General features: G+C 38.4%; 1 protein-coding gene across 14 annotated transcripts in view; it reads left to right on the top strand.

Annotated features, from left to right (window-relative positions):
* RABGAP1L (RAB GTPase activating protein 1 like) overlaps positions 1-24,960 on the top strand; it is a 705,589-nt gene that overhangs the window by 588,613 nt on the left and 92,016 nt on the right. The window contains exon 1 of one of the 14 annotated variants that reach the window (XM_032641844.1): positions 23,116-23,230. The exons of 11 other annotated variants lie outside the window; for them this stretch is intronic. The gene's annotated coding sequence lies outside the window, so the exon portion shown is untranslated. Of the gene's footprint in view, positions 1-23,115; positions 23,231-24,206; positions 24,409-24,960 lie in introns of those variants that run through there. 2 more of the 14 variants (XM_032641827.1, XM_032641835.1) reach the window with 2 other exon arrangements.

The following is a 24,960-nucleotide window of genomic DNA, read 5'->3' on the forward strand; positions in this document are numbered from 1 at the left end:
AATGCTTAACCAGAAAAAAGGCAAACAGAGGTGACATGAGTCAGTAGAAGCCATGAGTAAGCAAGCAGTGATGAGTAAGTAAAAGCTAGGTCGTAAATTTTTAAAAATTTGTGTGGGGCGAGATACAAAGATTTTACTTAATATCTGTAGGGGAGGAGCATGATCAACACATTATTGTTTGCCAAAGACACAAAGAACTAAACAAATCATTACACATCTTTCTCATCCTGGGCAACTTGCAGTTCTTCAGTCTATGTTCCTGTATTTCTCATGAGGCCTGGTTAAGCTGCTTTCCAGTGGATTACTGTGAGGCCTAGCCACATGGCCATACCTTTGTTCCAGAGTTTCACTGGAATCCTTGCAGAATGTTCCCACTCTTACTCCTCTCACACCACACTCACGCACAGCCACACACAGTGAACTGAGAATAATTGATTCTCTATTCTTTGTAGCCAAAGGATCCTAAATGACGAAACTGCTCTATAAGTTCAACTTTTATTACTTTGACTCTGCAGCCAAGGGCCAAGGACTGATGAACAATAGCAGTTTGTTTTGCTTTGTTTTGTTTTTTAACATCTTTACTGGAGTATAATTGCTTTACAATGGTGCTGTTAGTTTCCTGCTGTACAACAGAGTGAATCAGCTATACTTATACATATATACCCCATATCTCCTACCCCTCTTGCGTCTCCCTCCCCTCCCACCCTCCCTATCCACCCCTCTAGGTGGTCACAAAGCATGAGCTGATCTCCCTGTGCTATGCGGCCTGCTTCCCACTAGCTATCGATTTACATTTGGTAGTGTATATATGTCCATGCCACTCTCACTTTGTACCCAGCTTACCTTACAACAGCAGTTTTGTGTCCACCTGAAGAGGGTACAGACTATTGAACAGAAAAGGCAACTTAAAGATGATGTGATATAGGGAGGACCAGAGGAAAGATGGGTAATGCTAACGACAAAACATGGCATTTGAGGAGCCTACGTGGAAATGTGCATTAACAAAAAAAATTGTAAGAATAATATTCTTCTTTTCCCCCCCTACTACAGTATGAGTTCCTAAGGCATTCATCGCGGTATGCGTCTCCAATGCCAAGAAGAGGGCTTTGCACATAGCAGGTGAAACACAAAATTGAGCACATAATGTGGCCCAGCTATTGTTTGTCTTAAAGTTTAGTATCTGCTTTGACTTGTGTTAAAAAGTATACTTTCAGGCAGACTAACTGAACTGAACTGAAGAGAGAGACATGAGTGAGAGATGAGAGTAGAGAGTAGAGATAGACAGTGTAGAATAGCCTAGAAACCATGGGAGGAATTTCAAAGAGCTGGGTAAGAAACTGCCTTCCGGGGCTTCCCTGGTGGCACAGTGGTTGAGAGTCCCGCCTGCCGATGCAGGGGACTACGGGTTTGTGCCCCGGTCCAGGAAGATCCCACATGCCGCGGAGTGGCTGGCCCTTGAGCCATGGCGCTGAGCCTGCACGTCCCAGAGGCTGTGCTCCGCAACGGAGAGGCCACAACAGTGAGAGGCCTGTGTACCAAAAAAAAAAAAAAAAAAGAAACTGCCTTCCTCCTATCATAGGACTAAGTACCAGAACATGCTGTTATCAGGAACATCTGCAGAGCCCAGTACCAGCAAAGCCTTTCACCAGAGAACATGATGTAAGGCATAGACTGTGGAAGAGAACCTGGCAAAAACAAATTCTAGATTGTGGTTTTTAACATGGCAGAACAAATGTCATGGCATCCCAACTGCACTAGGAGAACAAAAAGAAGAAACACGACCCCCATCTTCAAGGAAAGTAGGAGGCGTGTACAACCCCACACCACAATATGTGATAAAGATCAAATAAATGCAGTTGAAGAAAGATACCCACAGCTGCAGATCCCAGATGAAGTTGAACGAACTCTCTGAGGGACAAACCAATAAGCCCAGTTTAGACTAACAGGACGAGATGTATGGGTTGGCAGCCAGGAGCTTCCTTGGGCATGAGAAGCAGGGTAACGGGTTCAATGAAGAATCACACAGACAAGGCTGAAAACGTGACACAAACCTTACTGGGAAACACAAACAAAAATGTAGGGATCGCATCTTAATATAAGACAGCAGTAGATTTAGAGAGAAAGCTTTTTTTTTTTTAATTAATGTATTTATTTTTGGCTGTGTTGGGTCTTGTTGCAGAGCACAGGCTTTCTCTAGTTGTGGTGAGCGGGGGCTACTCTTGGTTGCGGTGTGCGGGCTTCTCATTGCAGTGGCTTCTCTTGTTGCGGAGCAACGGGCTCTAGGCTCACGGGCTTCAGTTAGTTCTGGCTCGTGGGCTCAGTAGTTTGTAGCTCGCGGGCTCCTAGAGCGCAGGCCTCAGTAGTTGTGGTGCATGGGCTTAGTTGCTCCGCAGCATGTGAGATCTTCCCGGACCAAGGCTCGAACCCCATGTCCCTTGCATTGGCAGGTGGATTCTTAACCACTGCCGCCACCAGTGAAGTCCGAGGAGAGGAAAGCTTTAAATAAGGCAGAGAAGGATGATTCATAACAGCAATATACTACTGGTCACCTATAAACAGAAACTACAGGAATAGTGAAAAGAAATAGTTACATGACAGTGGTAGGAAATGTTTAATTCTTTCGTCTTAGTTCATAAGAGACCATGTGGACAAAAACAGAAAAAGAAAACCCAAATAAAAATAATGAATGAACTAACTATTTGATATTTGTCACTCTGTGTCCTGAAAGCTAAGAATAGAACTTTTAAATGCTGAATAAAAACAAAATAGACCATAAAAGAAAATGTCCATGAATTTTAAAAGGCAAAATGAATACATATAGCATTGTCTAACGCATTGCAGTGAAACTAGAAATTAAGAAAAATAAAATAAATTGTATTTCACCTGAACATTTAAAAAATTTTTTAAACAACTCTTCCATCATAGAGGAAACCAAACAGGTTATAGAAAATCTAGTGGGGAAAAGCACTACATGTCAGAACTATGGGATAGAGAAAAGTAGAATTCAGAAGCACCTATCTTGATGGAGAAAGAAAATAACTGAATTAAATATCTAACTCAAAAAGTATAGAAAATAATCAATAAACAAACATTAGAAAGCGAAAAGTTGGAATAACAATAAAAGTTAATGAATTGGAAAAAGAAAATTAATCAGACTAATAATAAAAGAGCTGGTTCTTTTTGAAAAAAGAAAATCAATTAAATAGATAAATCTCTAGCTAACCTAATAAAATTGAAGCTTGGGTGAGGAAGAGAACACAGAATGAGAAATAATAATGGGGAAATGATAGAAACAGAAAAGAATAAAATAATTATAAGAAAATATTTTGCTCAGTACTATGCAAATTAATTTGAGAACCTGGAAGGAATGGATGCTTTTCTAGAAAACAGAAATGATCAATACTAATCTCAGATAATTAGAAAATCTAAACTGACTATTTATCCAGAATAACTTCCCCCCAGCACCCTCAGGGGAAGCCTGAGTGAGGCCCGGGTGATGTAGCAGAGGAATGCTAATAACCTTTCAGGACCAGATCATATCCGCCCTTCCAAATACATGTGCTTTACCTAACATGGAGATTTCTCACAGGAGACATAAGAAACTAGTAAACAGTTGTTCTTGGGGAGTGGAACTGGGACTAAAGGACAACATTAGAAGGAAGCCTTATTTTTTACTAATATCTTTTGTACTTTTACTATTTTATACCATTTGCACATGTTGCTTATTCAAGTGTGAGGAATTTAGAATACCTTTGTTTCACATTTGGACAAGTTCACGACACCATTTGGCTTTTGTTATTTTGTTTTGTTTACCTTAATTTTTTGGTAGGTAGAATTTCTTAGATGCCCTTCGAAGATGTCCCAGCCTAATTGCTGGAACCTGAGAATATGATGAGGTATGACTTCTCTGATTATATGTCACAGTTGACCATAAAATAGGGGTATTATCCTGGATTTTCTGAGTGGGCATGATCTAATCATATGAGCCTAACTGCAGAGAGCTTTCTTTGGCTGATGGCAGAAGGGAAGTCGGGAGGAGGAAGTATGAGAGGGACTCCATGCACAAACTGCTGCTTTGAAGATGGAAGGGGACCACGGGAGGAGGAAGGCAGGCAGCTTTGAGGAGCTGAGGGTACCGCCCCCCACCCCCCAGGGATGGCTGGCAAGGAAACAGGACCTCATCCATACAACCACAAGGAACTACATTCTGCCAACAACCTGAAAGAGCTCGCAGGTGGATTCTTCCCCAGAGCTTCGAGATAAGAGGCCAGCCCAGCAGGTATCTTGATTTTCAAGCTTTATGAAGAACCTGGGCAAAGCCCAGCAGACACCCACCCGGACTTCTTGACCTTCAGAGTTGTGAGATAATAAATGGCTGTGGCTTTTCAGCCACTAAGTCTATGGTAATTTGTTACACAGTAATGGAAAAGTAGTAGCGTAAAATTATATTTTAAAGCCTCCAAACATGTGGGGCTTTATGAGGACTTAGAAATGGGAGCCATCTTTCCTCCTGTCTGGAGGTGGTAGGATGGTGCAGATCAGCTGCAGAGCCCCAGGCACAGGGACCACATGTAGAGTCAGGGGCTATGTGATTCCTGTTAAGTGCCGTAAGTAAAATATACTCTGCTGCATTTTCATTATTTCTCTAATTTTGTAGAAGTCCAATTTTATTATTATTATTTTTTTAGTCAGGGACTCAGTGTGTCAGATAACAATTTTATTATCTTAATGAAGAGAATAAATTTTTATACCTGTTTTGTTTTTTTTTTCCCTGTTCAGATTATAGTCTTGAAAGCAATTTTGGGGGCATTTCCATTTTAAACAATCTTTTCTGGTTTTCAGTGAGGAAGTTGAATTTGTTTTCTTTGGATATCTTAGGAAATTAGCTCTTACCTTTCTAAAAATTCTTTGTTTTTGTGACCTAGATTTTAAATTTGTCATTAGAACAGTTTTTGATCATGGCAGTGGGGTCAAATGACACTGTAATTTTTGACTAGTTTTTCCAGAGTCTTACTTATTTGACTTGCCCCAGTTTTGTTCCAATGCCAATTTTATCTGAGACTGAATATGGTTTACCTTATAAATTGCTAGACACTAAAAGTTATCTTTCAATTAATTATTTGAGTTTAGTGGTGTGGGAATCAAATATTTAATTTTTATTTAATTGATTGGAATTTCGTAAATTTTTGCCTCGAAATGTTAACCCCGAGAACTGCAGAAGAGAAGCATGTCTGTTCAGGTCTCCAAAGAGCACAGGAAGATTCAAGAGTGTGGGGAATTGCTTCTGTGGTCTCCATCACTTCAGATTCCAAGTAGAAAAGCACAAAACAGTCACAAGCAAGTCAGTGTCAGGAGCCCAGCATGATCAGCAGATGCAATAACACACAGAATCTCTAATTACTGAGTTTTGATGCTGTTTCTTTTGGTTAAGTTACATTGTCCAATTTTCCTTTCCTGGCTCATTCCAGGGGCTTGTCAATAGCCTACTGAGGTCAGAAAGTGCTTCTGCCTCATGTACAACACCTCTGGGCAGTGTGGTATAAAAATGTGAAACCCAGGAGGAAAAATTTAAACAACTGATTTTAATGACTGTACAGGGTCATTAAAATGATCCTGTTTGGACAGAACAGGTTTGACAGAACAAACAGTTTTCTATTTTGCTCTTGATAATCAAATTTCTTTAAAGAAGGTATTGGTCATGTGTAGCAGAAATTTGTCATTTTTTCTTAAGGAAATGAAGTTAAATATTTTTGTTTTGTCTTTAATATTTCTAAAAGGAAGGGAACTGTATTACTGCTAATTCTGTTGTGGATGGAGGCATTCAGAGCAGCCACACTAATTATATTAGTGCTCTGTGCCAAAGCATATATAATGCCTGTCACTGATTGGTGTCTAAATTATGAAAAGCTAAAAACTTGCATAATAGAAGAATGCTGTTTGGAAGAGAGCAGGGTGCTTTCTTGAAGTCCAGTAATCTTTTTATCTAATCAAACTACACCTTACAGTGCGCTTTGTCTCCTTTATAAACCATACTTTACAGATACTGAATTAAAAGAAATTCCCTCTAGTGGAAATTCTAATTTCGGAATTGTGCATAATTTACGGGGGCGGGTCACACTTCCAGGTCTCAACTCAAAAGCTAGCTTTCCTCCAAAGCCCAAGCCTGGCTCTGGTAGATTATTTTCAAAGACTCTTGATGAACTATGCCTAAAGGAAAGGAGGAATGGTACAGATCACCCGAAAATCCTGGTTGACTCTCTCCTGCATTTGGGTTTTCCTCTGGCCTGTTTACCTTCTGAATAATGCTCTCTTAGGCTAAATATACAAAAATTAGTTTGCTGTCTGAACCCTCCACCTAATAACAGATGGTGTCAGAGTCATGCTGATGGTAATAATATGCTAGCCACAAAAGAGAAAGAAACCTGTGGGAATGAGGCTTTGAGAAGTATTGTGAATGTCATATTGTAGAAAAATCTTGACTAATAAGAAAAAAAAAAAAGAAAGAAAGAAAAATCTAGCGCCTGGTAAATTCAGCATCAGCACACAGTTTGCCTTCAGTAATTTGGACCTCTTCAGCTTTGGGGCAATATTGCATATAGGTGATAATAAGTTTATTTTAACAGAGTTCCATCAAGTAAATATAAAAATCTCAGTTTTGTTATGGTAATAATATTGTCCTCATGTTTTTGTTTTTAGTTTTCGTTCAATGATTTCATGAATGAATTGCTTGCTAGAAAAGCAAGTAATACACTTCCCAACCTGATATTATGTATGCGTTGAGGCTAAAGAATGTCATACAGAGGAGTGCCCTTATTCATTAAAACATTAAGGGTAGAGAGGGAGGAGCCTTTCCATGTTTTAATAGCAAAGACCTTTTTATTGCAAAAAGTGAGATTATTCCTTAGAAACCATGTAAATTACTGAAGGGAAATACGACCAAGAATATGTTTTGGGTGAGTAAATGCCAGATGCCCATTTCACTAGATGATTAGTATTCTAAATATTTTTCCATTAGCTAGTTTCAGCTCAGGAAATAGATTAGATGCTTAATGGCCTAAGCAGCAGGAAATGAGCAATATATTTATAGATTCCACTAGTGAATTTGAAGTAAAACTTTTTGCCTATTAAAAATTCTAACTGCAATACCCAATGTAAATGCTTTTTTTAAAAATGCTTTTTAAAATATTCTTTCTCCTCTCTTATCCCAGCCCTTTTGAAGGTCTAAATTCTCAGTAAGGAGAAGAAATTACCTAAAATCATATTTTGAGGAAAGCCTTAGTTTATATTAAGTGTGGGGAGTCAGTTACCATTGAGCCTAGATCCTGTGTTTTAGTAGTAGAGACTAATCCATTTCTGGTTTTGTTTTGGGAATCTATAACAACCTGACAGAGCAGCCACCATGGACCATTCTGATGGCCCTATTTGGGCCTAGAGATTCTCCAGTCTAAAAGGTGCTGGAGGAAGCTTATTTCCACCTTATTTAGCCCTAGGAGTTTAGCTGTGCTCTGTGGAAGACTGGGAGTGACTGTATCCTATACATAGACAAAGGCAAGACAGGCTTTGGCTTCTGTTAGGGCCCTTGCATTAAGAGTCAAGAGTGCTTATTCCCACCTTAACTTCACCACTGAATAGCTCTATTTGGGGCCTTTGATATAAGCAGTTGAGTTAGAGCACCCCAGAGACCCTGTACAGCTCTTACACCATATTAGTCTAAATTCCACCTGTGATTTCAGAGGATCCTGAAGAAAGCATTCTACTCCCCTTCAATGGGCCTTTTTTTCTGCACCTGGTAAACAAAGATACAGGCTCTTGAGATAGAGCGGACTGTTAAAATCAGGAAAGAAAGGCTCAAATCAAGACCATTTACGTGAATGAGATTAAAAGACATGTGTTTGTTTTTTTTTATAGGAAATGAGGGATTAATACATGGATTTTCATCGTGTATAGAAATTTATTTCATTTTCTTCCTACAGCCTATTGATTAAATGTTCGAATTCCTTGAGTTTTTCATTCTGGTACCTCAGATGTTTAGCACTCTCCTCTGTACATAGGAGAAACTCAGCAACTATGTGTTCTCTTGAATTTCACTAAAGTACCAGTTTAAGAAGTAAAGTATCAACTGCCTTTTAGTATTTGAATTGTTTTAAGCCAATTTTTAATGATTGATTGATGTTTATGCAGTGGCCCATTTTTATTTGTTTGTACTAACAGAGCATAGCTTTCATTAAATGGACAGTTCAAATGAGAAGATAATTTGTGTTCTTGAAGCCAAGCAGGACCCTGTGGGGCTTCTGGGCACGGGAGCCTTTCTGTGTCCCCCGTTTCTTGTTTGTAGGAAATAGACTCCAGTCTCCGTGACCTTCCCTGAGTTCCAAAGGGCAGATTCAAACAGTTGCTAATCAGGGAAGGGAGGGAATGCAGAGACAAGGGAGGCCTGATCAAAGAAACTAGAGAAGCTCATCAGGAGACCACCTGAGGCCCGATTAAGGAGTGCAGGCCCTGCACACACCCTGATCCTTGTTAGCAACTCTGCCCTTGAACCATTGCTATAAAACTCCTCACCAAAACCTCCTGGGTTGGGACACAGTTTTTGAGGCATGAGGCTGCTGTGTCTCCCCTTTACCTGGCAAAGCAATAAAGCTATTCTTTTCTACTTCACCCAAAACTCTGTCTCCGAGATTCAATTTGACACCTGTGCACAGAGGCCAAGTTTTTGGCATCATTCTTAATTTTAAAATATTATATAGTCCTATTCCCATGCAAATGCTCTCAGATCAAACTGACTAATTACATATTGGAATACCTGGACCAATATATTTTTTTATTTTTTAAATATTTTATTTTATTTTTTTTAACATCTTTATTGGAGTATAATTGCTTTACAATGGTGTGTTAGTTTCTGCTTTATAACAAGTGAATCAGCTATACATATACATATATCCCCATATCTTACCTGGACCAATTTAAAATACAACTTAAGGGAATTCCCTGGCAATCCAGTGGTTGGGACTCCACACTTTGACTGCTAAGGACACAGGTTTGATCCCTGGTCAGGGAACTGGGATCCCACAGGCCACACAGTGTGGCCCAGGAAAAATAAATAAATAAATAAAATGAAATGAATGAAATAAAATAAAATGTATACAGAAGCAACCAAAGGTTCACCACTACATTTTACTGGGTCTACCTTTTTTTCCTGTTTTATTTATTATATTTTTAAGTTATACCTTTAGATTAAAAAGCCCCAGGATAAACACACAAGGAAACCTTTCCAAGTTTAAGTTTAAAACAACACCACACTCTTCCTCCCAATCTACATCCCACCTAATAGCAGCAAATCAAGTTAATCAAGTAGTATAACCCTAAAAGCATGGAGGCTGTATCCACCCCATCACCTGCTTTTATAGGTCTCCACCAGCAACAGTTTCCCCTTGACAGTGTTGTCGAACCCAAGTTCACGTGCCCAACACACAGTGAGACCAAACAGAAATGTCAGAGTTTAGAGCAGCAAAAGGTTTATTGCAGGGCCAAGCGAGGAGAACAGGTGGCTCTTGCTCAAAAAATGGTTTGTTGGAAAAAGTTTTTATAGGCAAAATTTTGGGTGAGGGCTGCAGGTGTGTGACCTTCTTCTGATCTGTTGGTGGTGAGGTAGCAGGGTAGTGCTTCAGGAATCTTGTGTTCAGCGAAGTTACCATCCTCCACCTGGGTGGGGGCCTTAGTTCCAGCAGAAGAACTCAAAGGTATTGTTATGTATCAATATATCCCTTGAGGAGGAACCAAGACCCTTTTAATTAATTAATTAATTAATTAATTAATTTTTGGCTGTGTTGGGTCTTCGTTTCTGTGCGAGGGCTTTCTCTAGTTGAGGCAAGCGGGGGGCCACTCCTCATCGTGGTGCACAGGCCTCTCACTATCGTGGCCTCTCTTGTTGCAGAGCACAGGCTCCAGACGCGCAGGCTCAGTGGTTGTGGTTCACGGGCCTAGTTGCTCCGTGGCATGTGGGATCTTCCCGGACCAGGGCTCGAACCCTTGTCCCCTGCATTAGCAGGCAGATTCTCAACCATTGAGCCACCAGGGAAACCCTGCACTGTTGTTTCTTGACTGCTCCTCCTTTGTTTCTGCATTCCCTCCCTTCCCTAATTAGTAGCTGTTTGAATCTGCTCTTTGGAAATTAGGGACTGTCTAGACAAGAATAAATTATATTTTAAAAAATGAGAGGAAAATGAAAGGGAGAAAGTAGCATAAGAAGGAAGAAGAAAACAAAGCCAAGTGGGAGAAAAGCAATGTCTTTGATGGGGTGTGCCAGGGTGTGGCAAACCAAAGCCTGACAAGCTGTAGACCTTAGCCCCTGGGTTGCATATAGAATAAGAGCTAAAGAGGTGATGGGTGTAGTTACATAGCTTTGATCAGAGTCAGTGCTTCCTATTGAAACCTAGCAGCACACAGTGGGGCCCTCCCAGGTACAAATCCTTTCCATGTCTCCCATTTCAGTTACCTAAGCCCCTAGACTTTGGTGTCCTCATTTTGTTGCAGGAAGGGGGACTCCTTCCAGGGCCCAAGAGTGGGCTCTTTTCTGACACTCAGAAATGAATTGTCCGAGGAGACACATGTCCAGACAAAGCAAGAGACATTATTGGGAAGGGGCGCCCGGGGGGGAGAGCAGCAAGGTAAGGGAACCCAGGAGAACTGCTGTGCCATGTGGCTCGCAGTCTCAGGTTTTATGGTGGTGGGGTATGAGTGTGGGGAGAAAACCTTTTTCCACCCTCTCAGGTTTGGTTTCTTGGGGCCTGTGAATTAAACTGACAAAAGGCATATGTATCTTTATAGATGTTAATATTTCTACATGAATGGAAACTTCACAGAAAAGAACTGAAAAACCAAAGAGGCCGTTAGACCTGGGGACCATTTAACAAAGGGTGATAAATTGTGACCAGACAGAGGAAAAAGGGGTTGGGGCTTGTAGGGGGGTGAATTGTGGGAAGATGACTAGGAAACGTATGGGGGAAACATGGTAGATAAGGGTTGTAGAGGGGGCACCTTTACAAATGGAAATTTCCTTTGCAAAAGGGAAACGTATGCCCTGCTTTGGGGCAGATGGGGGAGGGCAGAGAGCTCCTCCTGTGTCTGCTGATTCTCAGTTGCCTTCCGCTCCAAATAATCCTTAAGTCACCTTGGCATAATTTTGGGGTGGTGTATTGTGGTCACCTTCAGAAACATAAGAATCTGAAAACCCTTTAGAACCCTGCGTCTCTGAAATTCATGGATACTAGTGTAGGGGAGGCATCAGTAATTTTCCCTCTATCCTTCTAGGTTCTTGGTTGAGACACCTCCTGTAATAAAAGACAGATTAATAGGATAAAAACAAACAGAAGTTTAATAACATGCATACCTCCTGTATACATGGGAGATACCTAGGAAAACTGAATACCTTCCTCACATAGCCCAAGCAACCACCTTAAATAACATCTCCGGCTAAAAACAAATGATGTTTGGGGGGACAGCCATTAATGGGAGGTTGCCAGGAAAAGCACAGTAAACAAGGGCAAGGTTGTTATGCAGAGTTAAGTCCTTGCCTTCTCCAATGATAAGAGTTTCTAGAAATTTAGAATCATCCTCTCTTCCTGTATAGAGAGGGAGACACAGTTAAAAATGGAGACTGCTCTTATAAAATGTAAATGTCTCTTACAAAAGGGTAACTTTTACTTGATTTTCAGAGCTTTTCCTATGTCTGCTGTTTCTTAAAAATAGTCACACTAAAATAATCATTATGCCTAAGAGGCATTTTTTTGGTGGCATATTCTGCTCCCTTCCACTACTTTATAAAACCGATTGATAAAGTGGAATGATGCATATTTCAACATGTAACTAATACTGATACATAGACAATACCTATAACAATGAGATACCCACAGGTGATTTGTGATTTTCCAATTTTAAGAATATTTAATATCAAAATATCAAGTTGTATATGTTAAATACATAACTTTTTCGTCAATTATACCTCAAAAAACCTGAAAAACAAAAAAGTATTTGAATGTTCTGGTTGTAATCTCTGAGGCAAAGACCTTGTCAAAGTGAAAGAAAATTTGTCACAGCTATTAATCAATGACTCATTTTTTGGATAATTTTTTTTCATTGAGATAACATAATTTAAACTTAGTGAGGCTATTAGCCTTTTTTTTTTAATAAGTGTATTTATTTATTTTTGGCTGCACTGGGTCTTCGTTGCTGCATGTGGGCTTTCTCTAGTTGAAGCGAGTGGGGGCTTCTCTTCGTTGCGATGTGCAGGCTTCTCATTGCGGTGGCTTCTCTTGTTGCGGAGCACGGGCTCTAGGTGCGCGGGCTTCAGTAGTTGTGGCATGCAGGCTCAGTAGTGGTGGCTCGCAGGCTCTAGAGTGCAGGCTCAGTAGCTGTGACACACGGGCTCTAGAGCACAGGCTCAGTAGTTGTGGCTCGCAGGCTCTAGAGCGCAGCCTCAGTAGTTGTGGTGCACGGGCTTAGTTGCTCCGCGGCATGTGGGATTTTCCAGGACCAGGGCTCGAACCCGTGTCCCCTGCATTGGCAGGCAGATTCTTAACCACTGCACCACCAGGGAAGTCCCTTTTGGATAATTCTGAGACACCATCAGTTGAGTTTGAAATTACCAGAAATTATTTTTAAAAGTTTGATGGTTAGAAGTCAATTTGCGATCAAAAATAATCCCTCTCCATAAATTTAAGTTATTGTATATCCACGCTTCCCAACTCAGGGCAGTTTTTACCTCCAGGGGACATTTGGCAATGTCTGGAAAATTTTGTCACAACCTTGGGGGAGAGGTACTACTGTTTTCTAATGTCTAGAGGCCAATAATGGTACAAAATATTTTTAAATGCACAGGACAACTCCATACAGCAAAAAATTATCCATCCCAAAATGTTAATAGTACCAAGGTTGATAAACTTTTCTATACGTGACACTGTGACTCAGGATGAGTTCTTCAAATTGGAGTGTCTACTCATGTTTAATTCTGGTAGGTCTTGAAAAGAAAGTAAAGGTCATTAAAATCTCACATCTCAACCATGCACATCATGACAAACTGCTTGCTGACGTCTTAGATTTTACTCTTACCTTGATAGTTAGATCTTGACAATGGATTCTTGAGTGTAGTCCGAAGCAGTGTTATTACTATGCGAAAATAATAAAGAGAAAGCATTTATTTATTTATTTATTTATTTATATTGGAGTATAATTGCTTTTACAATGTTATGTTCATTTCTGCTGTAGAGCAAAGTGAATCAGCTATAGTATACATATATCCCCTCCATCTTGTGCCTCCCTCAAGAGAAAGCATTTAAAAGATCCTACTAATTGGTATTAATTGTCCCATCTGAGCAGGTTTAAGGACTGAGTAATTCTTTCATAGATAACAATCTTGTATAATAGTTTGCTTCAAAATGAAATCATGGACTGTAAAGCTAAAGTGGACTCGACCAATCATCTAGTCCAATGCTGTTTTTTTTTTTGTTTTTTGTTTTTGTGGTACGTGGGCCTCTGACCTGTTGTGGCCTTTCCCGTTGCGGAGCACAGGCCTCCGGACGCGCAGGCTCAGTGGCCATGGCTCACGGGCCTAGCCGCTCTGCAGCATGTGGGATCTTCCCAGACCGGGGCACGAAACCCGTGTCCCTTGCATCGGCAGGCGGACTCTCAACACTGTGCCACCAGGGAAGCCCCCAATGTTGTTGTTTTAAAATACAATAAGAAGCTGCCTGTCTAAGCTCACATGGTGTTTTGGTTGCAGAACTAATACAAGCCATGTTTACAACTGAGGCACAAGCACTTCCTTCTCCTCCGTGTAGATATTCATCACATTTGTAGGTTCTTTCATTGGCTCATTTGTTTAAAGTTGACCCTCACTAGACTGCATCAAGGTTTGTTCAACGTGGACTTTAAGAAAACTCTGGGAGGAATTGATTTTGTGAATAACGGGATTGATAGTTGCAAACCTACAGCATTTACACAATTTGCAACATCATATAAAAATGAGGAGGGAGGGCTTCCCTGGTGGCGCAGTGGTTGAGAGTCCGCCTGCCAATGCAGGGGATACGGGTTCGTGCCCCGGTCCGGGAGGATCCCACATGCCGTGGAGCGGCTGGGCCCGTGAGCCGTGGCCGCTGGGCCTGCGCGTCCGGAGCCTGTGCTCCGCAACGGGAGAGGCCACAGCAGTGAGAGGCCCGCGTACAGCCAAAAAAAAAAAAAAAAAAAAAAAAAAATGAGGAGGGAGAGAAGTGCAAGGGTAGGGTGGGGAATTTCCCTTGAATCCTCAAAATGATAGAACTGGAATTCTACTTACTATCTTTCCTTTCCAAACAACAGTTGAAATTCTACAGTAATTTTCCCTTTGGTTATTTGCATTTTTCCTTTTTAAAAAAGTTTCCATTATTATACCTAATAGATTAAATAGCATTCCTTTTTACTCACTGAGTTGCTGTAGTAAGATGTAAAAAAAGATTTATCCAAAATGCTGACATTAAAGAACAAAATTTTCAGGGATCTAGTAGTTTAAGCAACATCATGAAGCCATAGCTTTACTAAGATAAAGTGTAAACCAGGCTTATGACATATCCTGAAACTGGGCATTTGAAGAAAATACTGTTAGAGAAAGAGATTTATAGAGATCACTATTAGTAGTAGTAATTGGAGTATATCCTGATCTGATTTAATTTGAGATATTCAAAATAATTAGGCTGTTGAGTGTAAAGGTGGGTATAATCATCACCATTTCAATAAAGTTGAAATTTCAATGTGCTAAAGTACCATCTCATTTGGTGCCAGTGGAAAACAAAATGCTTAACCATTATTGCAAAAATCACTAAACCTTCTCTTACCACCTTATTAGCTGGTTAACGCATTTTCCTTTTTGCTTTTCAAATGCTGTTCCCTGATTTTGTGTTCAATTTATCTTTTTCTGACAACCTGCTAATTTCACATGTGTTAGCCCTACAGAAGAAAATGTTGCTTAGCAACCACCAAAATAACTAATAAGCCTATATCTAGTAAAGCCTTAAAGGACTTATTTATTTTAAATTTATGTATTTCTCTATTGACCATTAAAATCAAGAGGAAGTTTGTTTCACTTTGAATTTCTTTCAAGTTCTGCTCTTTATTTTTTTGGTTAATTTACATATGCTACATATTTTGTACCAGAAACAAAACACATAGTATGTTTAACATGAATGTCTCTTTTCTCCCATCAACCTCTTAACATTGCTCTGTGTTCGTCATTTGCTTTAGTTATTCTTTTCTAACAGAATACCCTATCAGTGATAATGCTGACTAAAGAAATGTTTTCTAATTCATTGGATACAGAATTCTACAGTATTGCTTTTTAATGCCTAAGAGGCTAATTTTTTTAAGGAAGAAATTCATTAAGGTTTTAAGAGAGGGAGATACTTAGAGATTCAATTGAAGTGGTTGATATTACCCATAATGGTTTTATTTTTGGTTTTTTTTGACCCAGAAGTATCTCAGAAGAGTCATCTGAGATAAGGGCTGGGGCGGGAAGTGGTGCTATCTCATTGCAGTCTCCTATCAGACTCCTGTCACTTAGCCTTGGCATGTTTGCTTGTCAGAAGTTTAAGTCTTCCCACTCTGGCATATAGAGCTTTAGTGTTATCCAAATTTGAGACCTGTTTGCTTCACTCTGCTCTGTTCAACTGCCCTGGGGCTCCTTTTGTATTCTGCGGTGTTGAAAAGTTAAAGACCACTTCTACAAAATATTAATAAAAAGAGCACAGGCAACTTATATTAATAGTGCCAAGGCCATCTGCATTAAAAACAAGTTGCATGTGCTTTCAGGAGAACTTTAGTCTTGGAATGAAACTCCTTACAAAATGGCCACTATCTTGCAGGCTTTGGCAGAATTTATAGCTTATTTTCTTTCACAGGAAATAACTCCTGGAATATCATCTTGCATAATGGTTAATTATCCTCTCCACATGTCGGAAGTGCTTTTCTTTTTAATGGAATATATTTAGTAAAATATTATCCTAATGTAAAATAGTGTTTTTTAAAAAATAATAGTTAATTACTGAAAGCTGCAATAGCTATAAATAATAGAGTAATTCACCTATAATTGGCTAATGTAGGACCATAATAAACTATAATCTGTAAAACCGTATATACTGTGTTCACATCTCATATTGTCAACCCTTGTATAAGAGAACAGTGCAGAATAACTGAAGTTAAGTTTAAAGATGTATGTAAAAATGAATACTTAGTATAATAAACTGTCTGATAATAGATACAGTATGTGCCAAAGAGTCAAATAGTTTAGGACAAAAAATAATCTTTTAAGAGAGGTATGTATGAGAGAGAGAGACAGAGAAAGGGAAATAGAATAATGGGGAGAAGAATGGAGAGAAGACAAAGAAAATAATGTTATGGTTGAAGTTTTAAAAAATTCTTTGAACATTAACATGTTAGCTTCAAGACCAGCTTACTGTTCAGTTTTTCCAGGGGAAAAGAAAAAAAAAATTCACAAGACTGTTAATAGTAATAAAATAGTTAATAAAAGGCAGCCACTTATTAATGCTTCAATTCTGTGTTTGCAAGGTAGATAATGGGCAATTTCTTTTATCCTTTATAAAGTTTAATACCAGAACTCTGCTTAACATTAAGTTTATTTAGCCAGGCTTATGAGCCAGTTTTCCTGTAATTATTTTAGGCAGTTCTCCTTATACATGGGAACAGAAAATTGAAACTATGGCTAGAACATTTGATGACTGAAATTTTCATAAACTGAAACTTTTATTTATTTTAGCTCTTAATTTTAACTTATTCCATAGCCTATTTGACATAGATGATTAGAAATAACATCTACCAATTAGAGTCACAAATTAGAGATTGTCCTTCTTTCCCTATTTTTGTACTCTTTCAAAGAGAGATACAAGTAGTGAAGTGACAAAGAACTAGTTGGCCATTAGGAGAAGCAAAAGACACTATTTACATAAACTTAAATTCTCCGCAAACCACTTCTCCACAAACCACTGTATTTGGTTTTACAGTCTGACCATTATTCAGATTTGCTAGTATAGAAACATATAATCTCAGCTAAAGCAATTTTTTGTTTCACCATTATTTCAATAATATTTAAATGTTGGTCATTTTAGTATTATAAGTCATAATCTCATATTACATTGCATAATTAAAATTCTCCCTAAATGCATGCTAAGTTTAATATAAAATAACAGTTTCATAGCAGTTTTGAACATTTAAAATTTATATTTAAGGAACACATTGAAAACTTTAGTACGGGATAATAAGGACAACATAATAAGGAATGCATAGCCAGAAATTCTAGAAATTGACAGCTGCTTGTTTTGCCTTTGATTCTTTATGTATCTGGTTAACTAGTAAATAGGCCTTTTTCACCTAAACATTTGCAGCATTACTTAGATCTCAAATGGACATTTAAAATAAGAAAGATGTTTTGCAGAATACGTATGTCCTTATGCCTAAAGGGCGGTTATCGTATTAGAATTTCCTTACTGAAAATAAAATCTTTAGTCAGCTATGCAGGGCACTAATATTCTCTCTTAACTTCCTGCTTAATTTGAAGAGGAATTAAAGCATAAGGATTTAGCTATTTTATGATCCTCATGATATTAGAGAGATGTTCTCTATAATGACACATAACAATTCTTAAACCTGAAATGATCACTTTTGGGAAAAAATTTTAGATTGAACATAAAAAATAAACTTATCAAAATGAATAAAATTAGAATGCTTTGGGCATTGCCACTGCTGTTAAAAAGTTAATACTTTTTATTATTTTACTATTAGCCAATTTTAAGCAATTTACTATTGCCCTTAACGCAAAGAAAAAGCCAATTTTTAGCATAATGAAGCCACCATTGACAGTTCAAAGAACACTGCCTCAGTCCACACGGTAATTTCTGTTGTAACAGACTGTTAATGTGTGCATTGTACTTGTCAGTAGTTTGCCTCCAGTCTTTTCTTTTTTCTTTGTATTTGCAAATGCCTAATAAATAATATTATCAGATGCAATGAGTTTTTTAGTTCATATTTCAATATATAATGGTATAATATGAAAAACAAAATACTAAGAGAAGAGAAATACAGAGTCCCGCTTTAGAAATTATAAAGTTTCTATTTCAGGATCTCCAAATTGAATTTTTTTTTTTTTTCTCTTGAATTCATGTTATGCAGAACTTGTTGTAGGTGGAGAAAAAACAAAAAGCAGAAAAACCCAGAGCCTTTTATAATCACGTATTTCGGTTTTAATCATGTCTCTGATTTACTAGTGGTGTGATCTCAAATAACCTTAGGGCAGTGGTTTCCTCTTCTGTAAAATGGGGATAATAAAACCAGCTTCACAGTATTGTTGCAAAAACTAAAAGAGATACAAGGTAGTTAAAGCTCCCCTCAGCACAATAACTGTTAAATTTGTGGGTTTTTTCCCCTCCTTCCGTCTTCACCCCTAATCAAATTCAGTTGACATCTTTGAACCGAAGTAGATTACAGGTTTATTGGTCAGTTCTAAGCTTCTGGATAAGCTGTTACTCTAAACTATTGCATAGGATATTTCTTTTGACTCTAAGATCCAAATGAACACGGGAAAATCTTTTTATAATACAGTTAGAAAGAAGGATTATGTATTTCCACATGATAGCCCATAGTAACAGTGTTTTCTTGATCAGGTTATAACTGATGAATATCGTTATACAACAAATGCTCTCTTTGTTCCCTGTTCTTGTCACAATTGCTCAATTTAGTAAGAGGTAATTGATTAGGCTCTGTTTGCATTGTAGTCAGGAAACTGGAGAGGGAAGCTAGACTGTAAGGATCCCCTCCCACACCATTATCAACCTTTTACCTCCTCTGACCTGCCTCAGTTGTTACTGACAGAAGGACTTGTGTAAATTACCAAATTGCTCTCAAACAAAGCAACATCTAGAAAGATTCACTGTGTAGGGAAAACTGGTACAGGATTGGAGTTGTGTGACACCTTTTATTTCTCCCTTCAGGATTTTTGTTAATTGGACAAGAAAATAGAAAATGGAGGCATTGACTGTGTTCTTATGTACTGAGAAGAGACCCCACCTCATTTCTAAAGGTTATATTCTATCTTCTCCTCAGTTTCGGCAGATGATCTTACCGCTCCAGTCATCTTTTTTCTTTCTTTTTTTTTTTCTCACCATGCCGTACAGCTTGCAGGATCTCAGTTCCCTGACCAGGGATTGAACCCAGGCCAGAGCAATGAAAGCCCCGAATCCTAACCACTAGACTACCAGTGAACTCTCCATCATTTTTATTAATGTTGATAATAACAGCAACTATCACTAATCAAATACTTTACAGAGCCTGGCACCTTACTAAGGGCTTTTATGTGCATTACCTTATTCCTCATAATATCAGCACTGTTATCATTTTCTCATTTATGGATGAGAAGACCAAGGGTGAGACAGCTTATGGAACTTGCTCATGGTCAAACAGCTAGTATGTGTCAGAGCATTGTATCAAACCAGGGTATTTTGAACCCTGGAGCCCATGTGTTAACCATTATGCTATACTTTCTCTAATGATAAAAAATGGAGGCTAGAAAGGCAGAAACCCTGTAGTTTTCAAGGACTGCCCTTGGCCTACATACCTTATATTCCAAATTTGTTGACCTGAGATTGGAAACCTACCACAGGCTGATTCAAATCTGCCTTTGAAACTGTACCTCCTACTCTACCTAACATAAATTCACCACTCTGGCCAGGCTAATTTTATTTTCTCTCTAAAAAACTTACTTCACTTTGCTTATGAAAATCCAATCCATTTTTTCCATGAAGACTTTCCTGTCTGCAGAAGGACTTAATTCTATTACAATCCTAATATGACTTGACAGACATGGTGTATTGTATTGTGTAACCTTAAGTGTGTGAGTGTCAAGGAGATCCCAGCGTGGGAGAAGCAGTGGTGTCTGGCACAGGGCTGATTCTCCGTACATGTTTGCTTACTTCGTTTATCTTCCTTTAGTCATGAAGGGCACGCACTTTGCAGCCAGACAGGCTTGTTTTTGAATCCTGTCAGTTCCATTTCTAGCTGTGAGAATGGAGTCAAATCACTAAACTTCTCCATACTTTAGTTACTTCGTCTATAAAGCAAGGATATTTATAGTACCTAGCTCATTGACTTATGCAAAGATTAAATGAGATTCTATGTCTAGGACATAGTGAGTACTTACTAAATACTAGCTGCATTATTATTATAGAAGAATTTTTAGTATATATTAGTCATTATTATAACTATATTATATGTTACTATATTACACATTTATAAGCCCTCCTCATGCATATTGCATGCATTTAGTAAATGCTGCTGTTTTAATTTTAATTGATATAATTCACATACCATTAAATTCTTCCAGTTTTAACTGCAGGATTTTAGTCAAGTCCACCACTGCAAGCTTCTGTATATGACATGCTACAGGGATCTGAGGGCCCATTTGGAAGAGTTATCCAGGTTGGGTCTCCAGCCCTACAGGAAGAACTTGAGACAAATGAACACTTGAATGAAAACGAGATAACACTTTGTTGTTCTCTAAACCTACCTTCTGACCTTGTGAGAAAGGAATTTGAAACATATTCCATGTGGAATGGTTTGATTTAGTGGTCAGTAAAACTTTGAAAAGTTATTCAAATGCTTTAGAAATTAAGGTAAAGTTATTTGCTATTGCAATTCAGTTGTATATTCTGCTCAAAATGAGACAAGCTGAAGCATTACTCATATTCTTAGATGTGTTTGAAACCATCCTCGCTTGGGGTGATAGCAAATATCAGTGAATGCTTAGGAGCACTTGCAGTGCTTATTTTTGGTTAGGTAAAATTTAAGTGAATGCGTTGTGTTAAAAAACAAAATTCAACTGAGTAAATTTTAAAGATCTCATTGGCTTTATTCAACAATTCACGAAAGGGCGGCAGCCAATCTAGCAGATAGAAAGGAGCTCCAAGGAGCCGTACAAAATGAAAGGCTTTTATAGGCAGAAGGGAGCAGGAACAAGAAAGTTACATGAAGCAAAGAAGTGGGTTGGTTATCACAAGATTACTTTCCTTTAGGGGATAGCAAGGGTCTATCAGGCAGATTACCTGACTAGTGCTGATGAGGAGACTCCTGGTTTAAGATTTCATTTCTGGGAGAGTGGAAACTGTAACAAAGTCTTTGGTGACATGGGGCTTAGCATAAGTGACTCCATGTTGGACCTATTGTCTTGTTTTTAATAGTTGGCTGTGGATTTCAGAGTTACAAAAGAGGTAGAAAACTGACTTGTTAAAGAGTTGCAGCTACTCTTTCATAGTCTGGAATGTACCTCACCCTCATTCTTTGTAGTGAGATGCAAATGAGGAAGTAAGATACCCAGTGTAACTGTTAAGCAAGTATTTATGTCCCACTGGTTTTTGTTTTCTTAGTTTAACTCCGGGGATTTTTTTTTTTTTAAAGAATATGTGTTTTCTGAGGTTTTGAATTTACCTAGCAATTACTAGCAAAGATAGCAAAGATAATGAGCTGAATGGTTGGAATTTGACGCGAGAATAATGGTTTTCTTTATTTACCTTTGCATGATTTTAAAGAGAACTAAGATTTCACTTATTTATCTTTTACTTCATGTTCTTTTTCCTTTGTAAAAACTCAGCATGTTACGGGACTATTCTGAAATCCAAAGTATTCTGAAAAACTTTCTTCTGTTGATACTTCAGTGGTTTCTCTCTCATTTTATCTTTTGTTCCGCCACTTAGAGCACTTGGGTTCTGTAATGTACACTCCTAAGTGTAAAGAGAAACCTACTTGGAATATTGTTTTCCTGTGATTAAGAAAGTAATTGTAGAATTTTGTCTTTCTTAGAGTTCTTTATGTCAATACCATGAACATTTTGTGACAGTCCATTAAATTGAGTCATGTATACCTCATGAATATTTATATTGAACTGAATCTATTATATATTAATTGAATCTATAAAGATGTTCCTGAATGATTAGACAAGACCACTGGGGAACGAAGAACAGTCTCTACAGGGCTTTGCCAGTACATGTGGGGGACATAGAAGACCTTTCTGCCCTCTAGGCCATATTTTCTGTCCTAGTGGTTTTGTCTTCCTTTCTGTCTTATCCTGATTTTATGGCTGTTGTGATGAGAATGTTCAACAAGTAGAACCTGAGGCATGGGAAAAAGGGTCCTTACAGCCAGTCTTGTGAGGTGAGATAATTTTTTAATGATGCTGTGATCATTTTTTAAGTATTGCTACTTTGATGGTGGATAAAAAGAATACTACTCTCATAATTAAACTACATTGCTTTGCTGCATTTGGGGAGAACACAGAAATTGAAAAAAGTTCACATCTTATTCGGGCTTCTCTTGATTTTTGTTTTGGCTCTTTCTAAATTTGATACTTGAGAATAGATGTTCTCTGAAGGCCAGGAATGGTTTATTAGACTCATACTCATTTAGTATGACCCAGGTATGTTTTTGTTAAAGAGTAATAATCCTAGAAGAATGGCTGTTGGAACAAATCAGCTAACAGAGTAAAATCTGTGTAAAAATTTTAAAACAGCATTTAAAAATATTTGGAGATATTTGTTAATTTGTTCTTATCTTAATGAGATCTAGAGAGACTTGTGAAAATTATTTTGTAGGCAGTTTGGCTTCTGAATAGAAAGACTGTAAAGAGTAGCTAATAAAAAGTGTAGCAACTGTCACCAAATCCTCTTTTAAAAGCAGAAGAGTTGACGTTAGAAAATCCAAATTAGGGTACAAAGTAGATTGCATTTGTTGGGACACATTATAGCAACCCTGGGGGCACTTTCTTAACATCTGGGATTACTGTTCCCCTTTGTTTTTTATTCTGATAGAGATTAAAAAGGTATTTTTACCTTCAAATCCCCCAATAAGCCTATTTAGTGGAGGGAAATAGGACACACTGCTTTTGACTCTTTCTGAGCAAACTGAGCACACGTGAAAATCTCCGATATATTCCATCCCTCTCAATTTACATGACCATGAGGAAACTGAAACCTCCGGAGGTTAAATGACTTGCCCTGGGACAGACAGCTAGATGGTTCCTGCTGGAACTGGAGCCCCTCTGTTGGTTACCACGAGTGCCTTGTTTTCTGCTGCCTGTTTGATACCCAATCCTCTCCTGGCAAATTTTAGCAGCAACTGGTGTTGTCGGCACTTCACTCCTTGATCTCAGGTAATTCCCCACCCCCACGCCTTTTTTCAGTGGAGCTGCACAGTGTGAAGTCCAGGAGGGCAGAAGCTCAGGTGGAAACCATCCGGGGAGATCAGTGGGTCTCAGTTCACCGGGGAAAAGGCAAAAGAGTAAGAAAGATGTCTTGCAAGGGAGTGAAAGTACTGTATGTAAACATGGCTGTGTACAATGACTCCTGAAGTTTGGGAGGGTAGCTGTTATTTCTGACACTGGAGAAAATATCTTTAGGAAAAGAGAACACAAAGACAATTTTTTAGATAGATCATTGGTTTGCAAAAAGTATGCTTTTTGTGGGGACCACAGATATACATTTAACTGTATGACAAAAGGAACATTTGAATTTTTGCTTCGCAGACTCTGAAGTATGGAGAAGCATTTAAGGGTGACAAAAAATGAAGGATGCCCATCAAACTTAGAGGAGTCCTTGCTCTAGAAAACATATGCACTGTGGCTATGAGAGAGGACCTCTTGGATTTAGGCGTGAAATGTTGTTAATAATTCTAAGGCACTGTGGCTAATTAGAAGAGTCTTTTGAAGGTAATAAATCAGAAGCATTTTAAAGGTACCTAATTGTTTACCTGAGAACCTGTGTGGAATTCTCAAAGGACTTAATTATTTGAAATTGTTAGCTTTTGTTTTTGTAATTTTAAAACTGTCTTTATAGCCTTTTTGTTTCTAAAAGTGTTTTGCACTCTCATAGCCCTGATGCCTTAGAAGTTTTATGAGTTTAACACACAGCACCTAAAACTATTATTGTTTTCCCTGGCCTTTTTTTTTTCTTGGTTACGAGTGTTCTTAACCAAGATGATTACCTATTGTTACACCGAATGTGCTCTCCCAGGGTGCATAGGCAACTGCTCAAATGCGGTTATAATTCTTGTTTGCCCCTGGGTGGTTGCCAGCAGGGAGTGAGGCATTATGGGAAGTAGTTTCTTTACCTTCCACAACAGGTGTCTTTGTCAGTGCACCTGAGTCAGATATCATTGTGGAAGCACTGAGTCACTGGAGCAAAGGCAAATATGAAAGTCAGAGGAATTGCTTTCACAGTTAGAAAATGGTCCTGCAAGATAAATGGGAAACCTTCTGGTGCTAGTGAATGCACGAAGAGATTCACAGTATCCTTTAAAGTACTTCTGAAAAGATAAAAAGGAATTGAAAAGGTATGAACTGTCTGACGCTTTGTAATACCTTGTCTCCTGATGACCATTTAATTTTTACCTGGTTAGTCAGTGTTAAGATGAATGTGCTGGAAGAATTTTTAAGGAAAATAATGCTTAAAAGGCAGAGCTGCATTGTAGGGAAAAAATGAAGTGAAAATGCTTTACCAGCTCCAGCAAGGGTCAAACTCAGTTTGAAGCTGTTTTAATCTTGAGGATTTATTTAAAGTATTGCATTTTCTGTTTAAATAAACGTATTAGTCTTGCTTCTGTTTCCTAGCAATAAGGTGTTTTCCCCCTTCCGTGTGTGTGTGTGTGTGTGCGCGTTTGTAATCTAGAATGCTATAGTATTGCAAAACTCTTCTAATCACATTTAAATGGAACCAGGTACTATTTAAGTAATCGTGTTCATCTAGGTGGAAATATTTTAGAAAAACAAGGAAAAATAGACACTATAAATTTCATTCCAAGTTTTGTTTTCTGAAAAGCAGACTTAGACAACGTAATACTGCTATTGGTAATTAGGACTAAGAGTTCCAAACAGTATCTGTATTT

This window comes from Phocoena sinus, chromosome 1 (genome assembly GCF_008692025.1).
Source record: "Phocoena sinus isolate mPhoSin1 chromosome 1, mPhoSin1.pri, whole genome shotgun sequence".
Classification (NCBI taxonomy): domain Eukaryota; kingdom Metazoa; phylum Chordata; class Mammalia; order Artiodactyla; family Phocoenidae; genus Phocoena; species Phocoena sinus.